General features: G+C 35.7%; 1 protein-coding gene across 6 annotated transcripts in view; it reads left to right on the plus strand.

Annotated features, from left to right (window-relative positions):
- Positions 1 to 12,766: 12,766 nt before the first annotated feature.
- LOC135205505 (uncharacterized) overlaps positions 12,767 to 19,412 on the plus strand; it is an 88,236-nt gene continuing 81,590 nt past the window's right edge. For 2 of the 6 annotated variants that reach the window (XR_010312546.1, XM_064236239.1), the window contains exon 1: positions 12,767 to 13,550. The gene's annotated coding sequence lies outside the window, so the exon portion shown is untranslated. The remainder of the gene's footprint in view (positions 13,551 to 19,412) is intronic. The other 4 variants (XM_064236232.1, XM_064236238.1, XM_064236237.1 and 1 more) reach the window with 3 other exon arrangements.

The following is a 19,412-nucleotide window of genomic DNA, read 5'->3' on the forward strand; positions in this document are numbered from 1 at the left end:
TATATATATATATATATATATATATATATATATATATATATATAAAGGTATAAGCCACGAAGGAAAAATAAACAACTGAGTTTCTGGAAGATCTTTCGACTCAACGTCCTTTACTCTATTTATACCTTTATTTATCGATTTATCACGTTCCAAACTTTCGTGATTCAGTTATATATATATATATATATATATATATATATATATATATATATATATATATATATGTGTGTGTGTGTGTGTGTGTATATTTGCTGCAGTAATAAAAAGGCAGCTCCAAATTTCGCACAATCACTGGACTCATTCTGTTCAGACAATCTAACCACAGGCAAAGAAACTTTGATCAAATAAGCCTAAATATTCTAACTTTGCTTTTGTCTACATCTATTTTGTAGTTTAACCTCTATGCATAAAATTCACTCTAGTGTATTTTATGTGAAATAAAGCATTTATTATTATTATTATTACAACCAGTTAGGTTGATTAAAATCAACTGCGATATATTTATAAAAGTCATACAGTGGTGGTCTGGTCCAGGACTCTAGCCCCATTCTATCCTATCCCTTCTTCGCCGTTCTTTTGATATTATCCAAGCCTGAGACTATCCGAGGTCTGTGTTGGTAGTTTCACTCTGTATGTGTTTAGTTATCACTTACTCATTACCATTACCTTTTTTTTTCAAAATGGATTGTTATTAATGTGCGTTATTTAAGCTGCTAATTTGGTTCAGTGTGCTCTCACCGACTTTTCTATATATATAAATATTATGATTATATAATAACATGATGCAATAGCTATTACCTTACCCATCCTATACATATATATAGAGATGAAGAGAGAGGCAACGAGACTTCGAGACAGAGAATGACCAGCAAGAGATCGAGAGAGAGTAGAGAGGAGAGAGAGAAGAGAGAGAGAGACAGAGAGAACTTCTTGTTATTGAGAAGCTGGATCTATCTTGACAACCTGAGAAGCAGAATTTATTTTTCTTTTACAAACATAAAACTTCAACGGAACCTGACTGATCACTCGATGACTTATAATTATGTCAACATTGGAGACTTACGTACGCGTATGACTTGTCATTAACCGTTCCAGCCTGCATGATAGGTAAGCGTATAAAATCCGTTGCGATGACTCAACAAGAAATGTCAGTATGAATCATTACGTAGAGTCAGTCAGGTGGGACCTTATTATAGTAACCAGGCTTATTTTTGCGCATGCGTCAGCGATGACGTCATTGTTTACTTTTTTCAGGAATGATGGTGATTGTTAACTTTGTTCTCTCTCTCTAAAGCATGCAGGGCATGTTATATATATATATATATATATATATATATATATATATATATATATATATATATATATATATATATATTATATATTATTATATATATTATATATATATATAAGTGTGTGTGTATGCGTATCTTAAGCATAAAGATTGTTTCTATATAATCTTTTATATGTTTAGAGATTGCTTATACAACTATAAATTCTGATCATGAGCAGACGAATGGAAATGAAACGGAACAGTTTTGTATTTGAAGCTGAATTGATTCTCTCTCTCTCTCGTCAAACATTTAAAACAAGGATTTATCGAGCAAGACCTTTTGCCACCGCGTAATAAGAATTAACCTGGCCATCAAAAACTATATACTAAGAGGTTACAGAGCTCGGATGCTTCTAAATTTCATTTTGTCTTCCTAATCCCATCTATATACGCACACACATATTAAATATATATATATATATATATATATATATATATATATATATATATATATATATATATATATATATATATATATATATATATATATATATATATATATAGAGAGATATGAGAGAGAGAGAGAGAGAGAGAGAGAGAGAGAGAGAGAGAGAGAGAGAGAGAGAGAGAGAGAGAGAGAGAGAGAGATTGAACACTAAGGAAGATATTCCCAAGGAGGTTATCTGAAATTATTCTGCCACGAATAATTTTGAAAATATATTGTTAATTCTTATAGTGATAATAATGATGATGATGATGGTGGTCCATGCTCCAGCAGTTGCTATTCACACCTCACTATCAGCAAGTGACCCAAGGTTGATCCGGGTGGGCTGGAAAACGATTTAGGCCTATTTCAGAAAAATTCCATTGTGCTTATGGTAATTCAGCCCCCAATTTGTACCTGGTAGCGGGTCGCAGGTGAGAAACCTGAGCATGGCTGAGATCAGAAAGGATAGCACGATCTGAAGCCAACCTCCTTGAAGGATGCCTGTCCAAAAAACCACTTACCACCACCTTATCATGTTTACTTCAGAGAAGTTCTTGGTTCGCCCTCCACCTAGGGTAGCTTGTTATGTACTATGTCTGATTAGGAGCCTGGACGAACCCAACACATGTCCAATTGCCAAATCCACTCAAGGAATTATACTTGCAATATACTTGAATATATGTGATACAGAGGTTCTAGCCCCCACTTATCTGGAATTCAGTTCTCGTCTATAAAGTAGGACCAAATGATAATGGGTTTTCCTAGATATTGTCAAGTATTAAAGATATCTAGAAGTTCGTGATTCCCCCCCCCCCCCCCTTTTCCCCGTGAAAGTGAATAAATGAGATCTTGAAGAATCTTATCAGCATCTTATGCATTTTCCCAATTTTTTCATTGGCATTTAATGTGAGCTTCTTTTAGATTTCTAGTCTACCAAGAACAGATCTGAACTTAATACAAACAATTCTTGCACTTATTCGTTCATACGTTGGTTTTTGGCAACTGCAAAATGAAAATTGCTCTTCCTTGGCTGACTGTTATAAAAATAACCAGTCTCTACAGCTTCTACTTAATGCTATTCCGGTTTGGACATAAACAGGATGATCAAGTTAAGAAAAATTGCTAATTACATTCCCTTGCAACAGACACACTATAATTCCTAACTGGAAATATTATCAACACATTCTGTCAGAGGCCTACAGTATTTCGCCACACAAAAATGCCCGTTTTAGATTGTTATCAACCTTGAATAAGATTTCTGTAGCATATTTTGTAGATATTTTAGATTTCATGAATGTTCAGGGGATTCTAAATTCACTCAGTATCCTCCACTGCGATTGTCAATGCAGTAGCAGACGCGTGCTTAAAATTCGCAAGAACTCGCCTCTTGATTTTATTATTTGTCCGGGATTTCCCCCTTTATTCATTTCACAACAAGGAGGAGCTTCAAGTCTGAAAGGGAGAGAGGTCTCATGTACTGAGCTGGTAGCTCTACTGATAGCATTTGAAGTCCCTGTATACATTAGCCCTTCAGTTTCAGTTATGAAATAATGAAATAAGGATTTCTATTTACTGGCAAAATAACGTCTTCAGTAGGTTAAAAATTAACAGCTTTTTGGTGAGAACCCTTACTGATCAATTGCTACATAGTATAATGATTGCTATCACGCTGAGACTATAGTTTGAAGATTTTGGTTGGTTAGCTTATCAGTTCTCTGGTGTTCTTAGATTCATTGTCGTTTTGAGTTCTGAAAATACTGCATTGCTATCTACTAAATCTGAAGTTCATGGGGAATGTACTCTCAACTAATCACGCAGAACTACAGACATTCTCAACTGATTTATCACTGAAACAGTGTCATCTACAAAACTGCTACATTGGCTACTAGAACTGAAAATCTTCCTTGGTAGATTACTGTTTAAAATTTGCATTATCACGGGTCATTTTGGTAAATTCCTGTTTCACTAGTATGGTAACACTGGCTTGACTTCTAAAATAAGTCGGGTTTGAGACTTGGATAGAGTTGCACCCACAAAATTTAAATCTCACAGAAGAACCGGTTTGCAAAGCATAACTTCAGTTAAGATGGCAGATACAGGTAGCTTTGGCCTAACGCGTATCGTTATTGAATGAGTTAAAGAATATAATACAGACGAACTTCTAGTTGTATGTGATGATCCCATATATAAAGCCTACATACAGCCATCTGGAGGATGCCAGACTAAGGACGAGAATACATATTCATCCGCAATGAGGTTGTGTTTCGACTTATGAAGGAAGCACCTCTCGAGGAGCGGTGGCTTAGACTCAGAGCCTATAAAATTTTTAGAGGTGCAGTGGCTTAGACTCAGAGCCTATAAAATTTTTAGAGGTGCGGTGGCTTAGACTCAGAGCCTATAAAATTTTTAGAGGTGCAGTGGCTTAGACTCAGAGCCTATAAAATTTTTAGAGGTGCGGTGGCTTAGACTCAGAGCCTATAAAATTTTTGTTAAATTCTAGTAAATTCAAGTCAGCTTTGATAAAATTCTGCATGTAATACTGTTAAATTTGTAAAATATTGTATTTTTCTCTGATAACAGATGAAAAAAATTAGTGGAGGAGTTAGCTCTCAATATAGAACCTTACGGGACGCCAGACGTGGTCTGGGTTACGTAACACGGTTATTGGAATGCGATAGATGCTAGTTTTTTTTGTATCATTCAGGATCTTTGATTAAAGATTCTGTTAAGATGGCGGGATATTCAGGTGCATGCATATATAATATATATATATATATATATATATATATATATATATATATATATATATATATATATATATACACACACACACAATCAATTTAAAATCATAACAAGGGCCTCTTCCGAGCTAGCACTATCTATTCTGCAATCACTAACTATCAAACAGCAGTACCATTGTTGAATGCCCAAAACTCCTCCACCCATCTCTCCCTACCTGTCGTAACCGGCTGCTTTGCTTTTCACCTGCCCAGTGCCCGCCCTCATTTCAGTCGCCCTTCTTTTCCTTTCTATACAGGTTGGTACTTCCTGCAATGATGAATCTATCCTTATGTAAATTAGGTTTTAAAGAGATTATTGTATAATTTGTTTGTTTTTATAATCTACAATATTCATTCTTTTATTGCAGCCTTGAAAATGAGACTTGTTGTCTTGAAACGTCGGCGGCACTAATAAAGATGTTTTTATGTACCAGTCTGTTTCCACTCCCCTCTGATCTTTAAAATATATAAAATATATATATATATATATATATATATATTATATATATATATATATAAAGAGTAACTGGTTCCAAAAAGTTGTGGGGGGGGGGGGGGGGGGGGGACAATGGGGTGGGTGGGCGGGGAGCTCTTTTTAGGGCCACTGTAAGGCATACAAGGGCAGGTAAACTTAAATAATATGGGTGGTTTAACATTAAGCGACTGATATTTAACCATAATATCTATTATTTGGGGGGGGGGGGAAGAGTATACTGTGTTCCCCTAACTCAAACTTTGGGGGGAACACGTCCCCCCCGTGAGTTAAGCCCATGTAAACATATACACACTTCCTACAGGGGATAGTATCAGAAAAACACAAACGCAATCACTGTCACTTTACCGATGAGGTGTGGATGAACAGTGTGTCACCCTCCATATTACCAAAGCAGCGCCTCAGTGGCGTGGTCAGTTTGGTCTTGGCCTGCCACCTCGGTGGCCGCGAGTTCTATACTCTGGCATTCCATTGAGGGGTCAGAGATATGTATTTCTGGTGATAGAAGTTCAGTCTCGGAAGTCACGTGAAGCCGTTGGTCCTGTTGCTGAGTAACCGCTGGTTCCATGCAACGTAAAAACACCATAAAAACAAACAAACATATGACCAAAGCATCTGCTAATACAATGGGCTACCCTTCCACGAACATTAATTAGCCTTATTACCATCTCTACTTACCTGAATATTTCACACCCTAACAATTCCTTCCGCCTCATTTATTAGGACCACTCAACTCATTCATCTCAACAGCTTCAACATTTTATTGTACAAATATTTTGCTATGAGCATCTACAGATCACTTCCATAAGAGAGATTTGGTAAAAAAAAAAAAAAAAAAAATGAAGGCTGCATTCCAATCTTGGCTTCTAAGGGTATTCAAGTCTCATTAGTAAAAAAAAAATTCATATATTTCATGTTCCATCTATTATGTGACACATCTCTCATTAAATCGTCATCCGTTATATTTTTACTTCCAAATTCTTATAGAAATCACAGTCATCTATTCTTCTGCAAGCTATATCAATCAATATTCATTACCTATCTTCCTGATTCTCATTTACCTTCATAACCTTACTTCGTTCACAAATATTCACTCTAGACTTCCTGCTCTTGCAGACATTTTCAAGCTATCTTATTAGTTTTTGCAGATTTTCATCATAGTCCATATTTAGCGTTATACAAACACACATTATATATATATATATATATATATATATATATATATATATATATATATATCAATCAACATACATAATCACGTATGTAATAGAAATAACTCACATCGGGATCTGAACCTATAGGTTTTTTTTTTTTTCAGTAGAAATGTAAGGATGGGTCCGTTGTTAGCGCTTTTGCCTTTCATTTAGAAGAGATGGGTTCGATCACTATGTGAGTCAGAAAAGTACAGGTATGTGTATAATATATATAATATATATATAATATATATATATATATATATATATATATATATATATATATATATATATAGGGTGTAACACGAGTTTATGCAAATATTTCGAGAAATGAAAGAAAAGGTCACTCCGAGCAGAAAATGTTCTATAGACATAGTTTGTGCCTTTTGCGGCTTTGTTTGATGGTGAGCGAATTTTTAAAATAACCGGTTTTCCCTGAGGCTGCCCTCGGCCAACATGGCGTAAGCGATGTCTGAGTTAGTCAGGGAGAAGGGGGTTGGAGGGGTGGGGTTGATGAAGTGCATTATGCAACTGGATTGCTGGTCTTTTAATTATGAGTTTTTTCTCGTAGGCTCTTGAAAAAATGTATTATTACAGTCCCTTCAATTAGTAAATCACCCGTGAACAGACTTCACTGTAATCTAATTTTAATTTTGCATATCAAGAAAGTAGTGGAAATGTCACGGAATTGTAGAATCAGGAGTCAGGACTAGGCTTATGCTGAATGATTGATAATGACAGCAATCGTGATAACGAGGGGATGCAGGTAGAGAAGTTACTGCACTTTGAGCAACGTCAGCTTTTTTTTTTTTTACCTCTTTCGATTACTGCATGAAATATACGTACCTCTACCTTTTTCAGGAAAGACTGAAGAAAGTGAATTTTCCATAATGTTCTCATTCTTTGTCATCTGACAGAGATGTAAGCATTTCTTGAGTGTTTTCCCCTTCGACTGGTGTATGATGAATACTTTTGATGAAGAGAGATTTTTGAAAATACGCTTTAAGTCTTTGATTTGTGTGTAATGAACAGGCCTATCTTTCAGAGAGGAGATTCCGTTCAGCTTCCTCTTCTTTTCTATATTGGATTCCAATGAATACCATTGACGGAGATGGAGAAGGTTTCAATGATATTTGCATTTTTCCCCTTTGTTCAGTATCCAAAGGATACATTTGATTTGGAAGTATTTCATTCACATTTCATCTGCCTAATAGCCGATTTCCTTTTTTAATGACTGGAATTCATTGTTGCAAAGCCCATAATTAACCTTACACTTGCACATTCCACATTACTGGAACGGTAAGGCATTGTCTCCAGTTTCTTGCTCACAAAATGCATAAGGAATCTGACACTTGTAACCCCAACAGCTCTTGGCGTAAAATCAAGGCAAGAGTAAAGGTAGGTTTACACCTACGCACTTTTGTGTTGCGGGCTGTTACGGCGTGGGACCGCGAGAAACCGTTACAAATTGACGCGGTGGGGAGAAAAAAATGACCGTTATTGGGCGGCGTGTTACGGGCATGTCACAGCGTGTTCTTGCGGTGTCTAGTGGAGTGTTACCGAGTTGGCGCAGTGTTATGGTCGTTGTTGCTATGCCAAGGCACGCGCTCTTGCGGCTTTGTTACTCCGTGTAGCGATGTGTTGCGGGTGGCTTCGGAGTAGTAATAACATAATTCATAATAATGAGACAAATGAGAAGCAAATGATGGACATGTAAAGCATAGAAAGTAAGAAAATGAACATGAAAAACATGGAAAGTAAGAAAATGAACATGAAAAGCATAGAAAGTAAGAAAATGAACATGAAAAGCATAGAATGTAAGAAAATCAACATGAAAAGTATATAATGTAAGAAAATGAAATTGGGACTTGGTTTATACTATAACATTTTCAACTGCAAATATCATATATTATCAACTGAGGTCAATATGTCTTTAGTCTGTTACTGATTTTTCATTGTTCCCCTGTTAATAACTATGTTCAGTCAATGTTAATTATTGTTTCATTACATATGTGTGTGTTCATGTTCATTTGATCATGTTCTCAATATTATATTATTGTTCTTTACCTTGTATGTTATTATATAATTTGATGGCCATATTTATTTCATGTTACATTTCATTTTATAGTTCAAATTATTTTCCGAGTTCTATTTATGTAAATGCAAGTCAGTATTTCAACATATTTATTACAAAAAGAAACATTATGAATGATATAAAATGTATAGAATCATTTAATACTAAGAAAATAACTAAAAAATAATTTATTATTAAAAATATTAAATTCTATTTATTTATACATTGTCGACAGGCTGTCACAGCGCGAATGATGCCCCCGTGGTTGTTTGTTTTTTATTAAGCTGACCTTGTGTCAGCACGGGCTCTTGCTCACAGAGCAGCCCGTACCGGCCCCTTTTATCCTCCCCAGAATGCGCGGTAACCTTCCATCCAATCGACCTATGTTTTTGTCAAAATTAAGAGGTGGTTGTGGAATTATTGATATTCAGTGTAAAGCGAAGTCAATCATGTTTAGTACATTTCGTAAATGTTTAAAAGATCGTTGTTTTGGTTACCAAATGATTATTTATTATTGTAAAGTCAGAGCAATCTACCTTATAGAAAATGAACGCCAACATCAAGATTGCACTATTTTTACACCTAGCTTTTATGAAAGTATGATAAATATATTACGAAGTGCTAATAAGATGACCTCTTATCCACAGATAAAAACGAAAGTGGTATATGAACATTTAATGAAAAACAGTGTATATGTTCCAAATATTGAAAAATTGTATCCACTATTCAACTGGAAGCTAATTTGGGAGCATGTAAATAATAAGTATATAGAAAATAAAAGTAGAGAAATTTTGTTTAAGTATGTTCGTGAAGTTTTAAGTACAAATGATAGGCTAGCCATGATGAAAATAAAAGATGTTAAGGAATGCGGTTGTGGATGCATAGAAACTGATATGCATATGGTATATTTCTGTCCTTTGGTTAAGAATTTGTTGTCCTGGGTATTCGAATTGCTTAGAAAATGTTGTAAATTGAAAACTAATATCAGGTTAAGGATTTTTAAACTAGATTTTGAGGCAAACTCAAAAATGGGATGAAAATACAGCAATGGTAATAATAGCAGATTTTATTTCAAGTATATGTATGGCAAGATATTTGGGAATAAGTACTGACCAGCAAATTATTGAATGTATATAGAATAGACTGTTAATTAAATTTTATGTAAATATTATAGGATTTAAGTCTAATGTTAACAAAATTTTCACGAATTAATATGTTTCTAATTTAAACACATATTTAGAGAAATAATAAATTGTAATATTTTTATGTTATACATAAATCTTATAATGTATATACAAAATTGTAAAATATAATTTTGTAAAGTAATATTTCTTAATAAAAGAAAAAAAGTATTGAGGTTCACCTTAAAAAAAAAAAAAAAATCTACCTAGAGAGACGCCGTAACACGCCGCACGACCCGCAACATGTGTGCGCCATTTATTAATCGGGTATGAAGGCGCCGTAACACTCCCTCGCGGGTGGTACGACATCGCACCACGTGCGGTGTGGCACGGCACCGTGCGGGTTCTTACCTCCTTTGATGCGGGGCCGCGCCACCTCGCTTACGGCTTCGTGCGACTTCATCCACCCGCCAGACGCCGTGCAGAAATTGAAATGATTTAAAATCAGGGCGACGTCGCGCGGCTTTAACGGTCTTCGCCTGCCCCCGCCAGCGAAGTTACGCGCTTTTAGTGCGTTTATAGTGCGGTTTCTTGCGATCCCACGCCATAACAGACCGCACCACAAAAGTGCGTAGGTGCAAACCAGTCTTAACAAGTGAGGTGACCTTCCCGCTCCCCTCTCCCTATAGCCGTGCGTACTCCCACATACCGTGGGCGCCGTCTCACTATAGGCCATTTAATGATAACGGTTATTTTTAAAATTCGCTTCACCGGTAAACGAAGCCTTAAGACGCACAAGTCTATAGAACTTTTTCTGCTCAGAATGACCTTTCCTTCCATTTCTCGAAATAGTTGTCAGTGTATGAAACAGGTGAAGTTATAGAAGTTACCTACACAAAGAATTCATCCCTGGTTCGTAAAGTAATTCCTACTTCAATGTTTCTGAGGGCACCTACCGTTAAGGTAACCGCTTAACAAAGCAAAATGATCCCTTCAGAGAACGTTCAGAAAACTAGACGCTTACGAACAAAAACGGAAATGCCAGCGGAAACTGTGAATAATGAATAAATCAGTACAAAGAAAAAAGAACAGATTAAGCAAATAATTACTCAGCATGAAGGAATCGTCAATGACACAGCGTCTCTTCCTCCTTCGGTAAGTCAACAGCTTTTGAGGCGAGATTTGGCGGGAAGTTTCCCGCCAACGCACAAGGGCCTGCCTCCGACCTAGGTACCCTCCAACAGTACCACCACCACGTTCAGGTAATCAATGTGCGTTTCCTACGTTTCCTAATCCGCCAACAGCAGCAGCTGCGAAGGAAGACGGTCTTCCACCGGCTGGAACAGCTGCTGCTGTGCAAGGTGATGGTGGTACAGATTTCACCTGCGGTGCCGAATAAAACAAACAGTCGAATATATATATATATATATATATATATATATATATATTATATATATATATATATATATATATGCAAAGGTTTTACTCGCACGCAAAGCTTGATTATCGCCGTGCAGAAGGAACCCTCGGTTGTCTAAGAAAGCATTACAGGACATATCCTCCGATACTTTTGTTGTCTTCGGATAATAATTTCAAAGCCGTTTTACCAGAACGAATTGACGTATATTGTGTACTCTCCATTACTAGTTAACAATAAAGATTCTTTCCTTCATACCACAGATTTGAAAGCAGACGTAATATATATATATATATATATATATATATATATATTATATATATACATACATATATATATACATATGAATTGTCCACTGGTTACAAGCATCGCCATACAAGCGAGCCCTGAGATCGATCCCCGGGCCTAGGATGAAAGACGCAGGCCAGGTAATTTGAAAAGTCCACTGTGCTTTTGCTGACCTAAACAGTAAATTTAGTATCTGGCAGTAAACTTAGTTATTGGTCAACTTTAGCGAGGTGGTCACGTTAAATCGACTATTTAGGAACCACTCAGTAAGACGAATCAAACAGGCGCATATTATTTTGATGATTTTCGTATCTCTGCAATGAAAGGATAATCCGGGTTGCACAGTTATAAGAGCGACTCTGCTGATGACGACAGCTGTGCACTGATGACGTCTGTCGTTTCCTTGAACCCAGTTTAGTTTTTTCTTTTTTTATCTTTTTTTTGCTCCTGATTTAATCAAACTTAAACTTTTATGTATTTCGGTGCGTCTGCTTCGCCTCTTTAGGGAATAACCTAAGTGAGTCTAAGGCTTTGTTTTTACAAATGTGTCCTTATGTTAGAATTCTTCATTGCAAAAAGAAAAAGTAATACAGTAAGTACTCTCATCTATCAAGAGGTAACCGGACTTATTGGGTTATAGTGTAAGAATTACGAATCATGTAGTAATACAACATGGGCCTGGTATTTACACCTTTCACGTATTATCGTCTGTCAATAAGGCATCAGAGAGTGCAAGAATTCCAGGAAATAGAATACCCTTTATTTGACATTAGCTTTTCAGCCTTTCTTGCCGTAACCCTTCTTTCAAGGCCCCTGGATTATATCTATCTATCTATCTATATATATATATATTATAGTATATATACATATATATAAATATATATATATATATATATCGTGATGTGAGGAAGTGTTGTGTCATGTAAACAATTTATTTTGTAGAGGAGTATTTTCTTTCTACCTTCAGTCGCAGCAGTGTTGGGCGTGAAAAAATTATTTTCCGCCGTTTTATACTGAGCTGCAACTATGAATCTTTAACGATATTAATATTCGAAATTAATATTTCAAGTTATATAATAAGCGCATGTGTCTCAGGCTACATTTTTTCTTTATTCTGAATGGGAGTCCGTAACATAAAGTTATTTAAGTGAAAAGAGGTCTTTTTTATTGCGCTAATCTACTAGTATTTTTTAAATATCGTATTATCTTCCTTATTAAATCGCCTTTAGTCTTAGGGCATAAATTCACACGACAATAATTTAACCCAGCAGTACTTTCAACCTTCCCACTACGCGGGAAGTTTAAAACACGAACCGGCAACCAATCTCTACCACCACGAGTGAAAAACCGTCCGAAACAAAATGCAACGCTCACACAGTAAACGCAGTTCAAAACCCTCCCTCCTTCCCCGGCACTCCCCCAACGACCTTCTCTCTCTCTCTCTCTCTCTCTCTCTCTCTCTCTCTCTCTCTTCTCTTCTCTCTCCTCTCTCTCTCTCTCTCATCTCTCCTCTCTCTCTTCTCTTCTCCCTCTCTCTCTCTCTTCGTGCGTTTGTGCTGTTGCCTATCGCTCTCTTCTCTCAAGCTTTCGTTCGATATAACCAGTTCTTACCAGTTCAAGGGGGATCGCGATTGGGCGCGCACTAGGAATCTTCCACAACGAACAATCTCACGTGCACAGAACTTGTTCCTTTTTGTTGAATTTCGATGCCATTAGCGAAGGGCGTTCGTAATGGAGAAAAAGATGTATACATTGCGAATTATAAATAGGACTTTCCTATCATCATAGTATGCTGTAGATGAGACTGAAGTGCGCATTATTGCTATAAGGGACTATTTCCCAGTGGTGTTTGTGGTTTCTTTTGCTTACGTTTTCGAATTTTACATATATTACATGTAGTAAATTCAAAATCTCTAGTGAATTTTAAGGTTAGTTTGACACCGAAGCAAATCTATCCGAAAATAAGTATGCAATTTGCAACGTGTGGCAATAGTTGCTTACATACCCGAATTGCAAGAAACGGCCCGATTAACGGGGCTGTCATAAGCAACGAGCCGATATCTACATACATCGTGCATAATCACTTTCCTAAATTACAAAAGAAAAAATAGAAGTCTCTGGGGACAAGAAAATAACAGTGAAATGTTTGCTTTTGGCCGCCGCCTTCGCTATAAAATGGAGTAACTGGCACCTTATGTATCACGGAGGTGCTGTCTCAAGCCCTGTTCGCCTGTTTCTGTCTGACGGACTCTCCGATGTCTCGCAGTGTAGCAATGGGCCATAGTGCAAAAGGTGGGTTCGTGTGTGTGTGACTTGCACAGCAGCGTTTTATATATATATATACACGTCACAATTGTCTTTTTCTACTTGAATGAAATCTATGACCTCCAAAACATCCCTGGGATAATCGACGAAGCGACGGAGAATGTATGTAAACAAAATTCTGTGGAATGCATGTATGAAAGAGAAAGGCGTCATTAAAACTTGAAAACGGCTTTATTTGTTAAGATATTTCCGCCTTTATTTGTTCAAATGTTTCTTCTCCATCTGGTGGACTGAAAATTTTCACTTTCCTTCTCTAGAAGGAAACTTTATTAAAACCTAAAACGGCTGTATTTGTTGAAATATTTCCTGGCTTTATATGTTCAAATGTTTCTACTCCATCTGGTGGACGAAATTCGTTCTCTTGTAGAAAGAAACGTTATTAAAACTCGAAACTGCTTTATTTGTTCATAACTGCTTTATTTGTTCATCCCCCTGTAGAGAAAGACGTTACTGAAATTATACAAACGGCTATAGCCTATTTGTTCATATATTTCACCAGCTGGTGGACTAACCATTCTATTTCTTTAGAGAAGACGTTATTAAGACTTGAAACGGCCTTATTCGTTCAAATATTGCTTCATCCGGTGGACCGAAAAGCCTCCTCGCTAGCCAGAACCGAATAATATTACTTCCTCCATTATAAGTAAGACTTCGGGCCTTTTCTCACGTCGTGCATTTATGTAACGTGTTTGTGTTTAAGGGGAGGGGGAGGGGGTTGGTTGGGATGTGGTTTCGGTTCCAATATGTCCCCCCATCCGTAGAACCCAAGCACGGGAACACAACCCAAACCCCTCCGGCTTTTATTTATTTATTTTTTTAAATTCCTGATTAAACTCCCGACTAATGGAACCTTTACATGGTTCAGCAAGACGCTGCTTAACAGCGGAAGTAAATTATGGTTTTTTTCGTGGGCTTAAAAAAGTAAATATATAATAGTAAAATACTCGAGTTGAATAGATTTAAAGAGTTAGGGTAAGGTTTAGTTTATATATTATAGGGAACGGCTGCGAATTATTCATAGCATAATTTTATTCTTCGGGGTTGAATGTGCATTGCATGTGTCACTACCATAGATAAGCATAAGCCTAAACGTAACCCACATACATGAATTAAGATAAAATAATTTCCCCTAAATTGTTGGTTATTTTCAAATTACGCTGGAAGATTAATTTTATTGAACGGGAAGCATTAATGTAGGCTCCGAGGAATAGCAATACGCTATAGGCCTACTATATACACGTCAATAAGTATATCTCACAGATAGAGATATTCCGCTGAACATGTCTTTTGTAACCGTATCTGTATTTGTGTATTCCGTCTAACCATCTGTATACACACACACACACACACACACACACACACATATATATATATATATATATATATATATATATATATATATATATATATATCTTTACATCATAGTACGTGTATAGAAGTTAACCTCCATATTGTATTAGCATGTTATAATGAACTTTGGGGTTAATGTGAGACAAAGGCATTATCCGCTCTGGTTAATGCAAATGGGCAATTGCTACTACATTAGTTTCATAAAGAAACGGGCCAGGGACACTGCGAAAGCGCCCTGGTTCACTTCAAATTTAAATAGTGGTGCTAATTAACGATTTTCAGACGGTACTGTTTTACCGATTTTTTCTATAAGTAGTTCCACCAACACGCACACATATATATAATATATATATATATATATATATATATATATATATATATATATATACATACACACACACACACACACACATATATATATATATATATATATATATATATATATATATATATATAAATTTATGTTGGTGAAATTAGAGAAAAATGGGTAAAACTGCGTATTAACGATGTATACATACTACATGTGTGTGTTGTTTATGCTAATTCAATATATCATTAATTTAATTAGGTATTTAGAAAAATATTTTTTCTCTAAATTTCACGAAAATAATTGAGGTGTTTGTAGCCATATCCATTAATTTCATTAATAAATTCAGGTATTTAAAAAAACAGAATGTGGTGTATGGCCTACCCCTATGACTGACCTGACTTGTGTTATACTAGTTAGGCCTATAGCCACTTCGGCCTAGCCTATAAAGAAAAACGTCCGTTATATTCACTGTTATTTGATAGTGTGATTTTTTTTAAGGAGATTAAAACTTCTAATGGAGCGACTCATGTAAAATTGTAAAATAGGATAACTTGATATTTTTTAAAGTTAGGAGTGGTAAGCTTGAATATATGTATAGTGTGTGCTTGTTAATGTTAAACCTACATCATCGATTTCATAACACATGAAAATTAATGAGCATTTATCTTTACCAGGAATTTTGATTACATTTCGCCAATCGCTCTTTCATGTGAAAGTTTGGTCTGAACAGGCTGTAGCATCTTCAGAATATATCTCATTATCCATCCACCATTTTACGCCTCACAACACCGAGTCACCTTTTCACCATTTTTACTACATTACATTTTTCACCATTACAACCCTTCCTACACCAAATACTTCATACAATTTATCGACTTTTATTTTTTCATGTACGTCCAACATTCACACTTCATCGCTGGTAGATTTGTTTAAGTTTGACAACACTTTCACCTTTCATATATTTCAACTTTCATATATTTCAACTTGCATAACCTAGTCTGTGACTTGCTAGTGTTTCACCAAACCTTCTGTTTATAGTCTATCGTAATATTGTCTTAATTATAGTTAGGTAACGAGTTATCCACGTCAGTTCTTTTCTCTCATATCAACTAACTATATCATTTTATGTATAAACTTTGAAATTCTCTCTAGTTCTTGAAACTTCTGTTAACTTTTATGCATCGCCAAACATTTTACTAACTTCTCTCATGGTATACTGAAACATTTTACCAGCCATAGGGAAATAGAGCAACCAGTCACTGAACTGTAATTGATTCTAGACTGAGGTGAGCTGATTAAACAGTCCTAGAGAAATAGGGTAACCAGTCAATGAATTGGAATGGGGTATAGATACATTTTGTAATGCCATTGTCCATATGTTGATCAAAGTTTTTAATTTTTTACCCTGGTAGGTAGTCAGCTGTAGATAGTTATTGCGTAGGTAAAGTAGAATATATATATATATATATATATATAGATATGTGTGTGTGTATGTATATATTATATATATAGATATATATGTAAATAAATTCTTCTATTAAAACACGGTACGTCTAAGTATAAAAGGCCGATTGAAACTCGTCCATTAACACAATTTTACCGTCTTTATCAAATCTAGTGATTATATCGTCTCACTCCGCAAACTAGACGTTATAATCACTAGATTAGATAAAGACGGTAAAATTGTGTTAATGGACAAGAGTTTCTACCAAGAAAAGAACAGTAAACTTTTAAATGATACAACTTCCTATGAGGAATTAACAAAAGAAAAAAAAACAAGCCATAATGTCCCAATAGATTTCAGAAAAATCAAAAACATCGGTAAAAGTAAGAAAAATAGATATTTTGGAAAAATTTAAAGCATTCCATCCCAAATTACCTTATTTCAATGGCCTCCCCAAAACTCACAAAGATAACAACCCCTTCCGTTCCATAATCTCGTGTGCAGGAGTTTTTAACTACATAATTTTAAAATGGTTAGTTGAGTTACTATCCTCCTTTTTAGGAACTTTTTCCCCTAGCCATATAAAGCATACCGAAGACTTTTTCAACAAATTTAGATCTGCCAATATCCTTGTACATAGTAAAACGTCTCAGCCTAGACGTAGACTCCCTTTTCACATAAGTACCCATAAAAGATGTATTTACGTTTCTCAAAAATAAACTTGAGCCATTTGCTGACCACTTCCCCATAGAATTGAATAAAAAACGCAACTTTTAGAACTCTGCGTCGCTAATAACGTCTTTTCCTTTGGTGATAACTTTTACTGTCAAAAATTCAGTTGCAGTATGGGGAGCCCGCTTTAGTCATGTGTTATCAAACTTATATATGGAGTATTTCGAAACAGTAATTATAAGCCCTGTCAAATCTGCAGATATGATTTGGCTTCGTTATGTAGACGACATCTTAACATACTGGAAAAGTGAGTGGGGCGATTTTGATGTCTTTCTTCAAAAATTAAATTCCTTGGTGCCTAGCATAAAATTTAAAGTAGAATGGGAAAACAATAACCAGTTCCCCTTTTTAGATATCTTAATTATCAGAACTAATAACTACAAATTCGCTGTCTTCGGGAAAACGACATTCTCACTTTCATACATACATTTTTACAGCTATCATGACATTTCAGTTAAACTCGGCATAGCAAGTACATAACTTATTTCTTAGAGCCCTGACTATTTGCTTCCCAGATTTTCTTAACAAAAAACTTGAGACAATCAGAAATCAACTTGTTAAAATAACCCAAACACACAATAGAAAAAGCCATACATAAAGCAAAGAGCATTTTTTACAAATCCACAGAAACAAAGAAAAGGAAAAATACACACAAAATCATAATTCCTCATGTGGATAATTTACAAGAGATCCCACAAACCTTAGACCACCCCAACCCTTTCATCTTCACTTTTCGAATACATTGGGGAAATCCTTAATGTTCAGCATAAACCAGTTTCTAAAGATGTAGGAGTTTATGAAATCCCCTGTAGGGAGTATGATAAGTCATACGTACTATGGATTCACGGGAAAATCTCTCTTGGAAAGATTAACTCAACATAAGTGCATGGTTAGATATGGACAACATAGTTTGGCAATTTTTCATCATATAAATAACACAAACCATACCATGGATTGGAACTCACCCCGAATTTTATACAATAGCAGCTGTCGATACAAATGTCAGATGGTAGAATCATCACTGAAACAAGATAATAGGATCAACCTTTCCAGTGGAGCCTGGGACTCTGACCATATAGATAATATCTTCCTTAAGGCAATGATGAAGCGGATTAAGACAATTAAAAGAACCATCGTCAGCTTAGCGGTAACTTCCCACTATATATTTCATCATTGTAACTTCTGTCATTCATTTGATAATATGATATGCCCTCTTTCTCCATCTTTTCCCACTTCTGTGGGGGTCAAGGTTTCTGTCAGTTTTTCTCCACATGTCACGGTCAAACACATCAACCTCTGACAATTGTTTATTTTTCTAATCTTCTTTAACTATGTAATTATTTAACTATTGCATGAAAACAATTACTACTTTATAAATTGTAGAATCTCACTGTGTTAGAGGCTAGATGCGAATTGTTGAATTTCATGTGACCTAACCTACCTTTGGTGGCCTTCCCATTTTCATGCCCTTATAATGAGCTTCACATAGGCCTGTAGGTGACATGTTCAGCCAGGTACTTTTGTGTAATTTGATATGACCTTACTTTCCTTTGGTGGTTCTCCCATTTTCTTGATAAACTTCTCATAAGCTTGCAGGTGACTGTGTTCAGCCAGTAAACTTTAAGATGTACATCAGACTGTATGTGTTAGACTGTACATTATACCTTTGCAGCCACATTTCGGAAGCAATGACCCACTTGAATTCAGGAATATGTGATAGATATTTCAGATATTTCATATCTTGAACTTCCATAAAAATAAAATAATGGTCAACATAGGTCGTTGGTGTAGTGAACATTTTCTTACCTTGTGGATATTGACAGAGAGATACTCCTAAGGGTAGGTAAGCATTTACCCAGAATAGCAGAAGTTTAGTTTTTGTACTTATTCCCAGTTGAGTGAAGACTACAGTAATTATAGGAGTAGACTTTCCAAGCTGTAAGGCTGATGGAAATGTAAGAGTAACTTGTGTAGTATTGTACTTATACCTTGAATCCAGGTATTTGCTTCATGATAACAGTATGAATGTAGAAAAACTTATGGTAATTATCTCGGGATGTTCGTTTAGAATTTTAAGAGTAATCAAAGACTTACTTACATAGCCTCGTTCAAATGGATTTTAATATTG

This window comes from Macrobrachium nipponense, chromosome 24 (genome assembly GCF_015104395.2).
Source record: "Macrobrachium nipponense isolate FS-2020 chromosome 24, ASM1510439v2, whole genome shotgun sequence".
Taxonomy (NCBI): Eukaryota; Metazoa; Arthropoda; class Malacostraca; order Decapoda; family Palaemonidae; genus Macrobrachium; species Macrobrachium nipponense.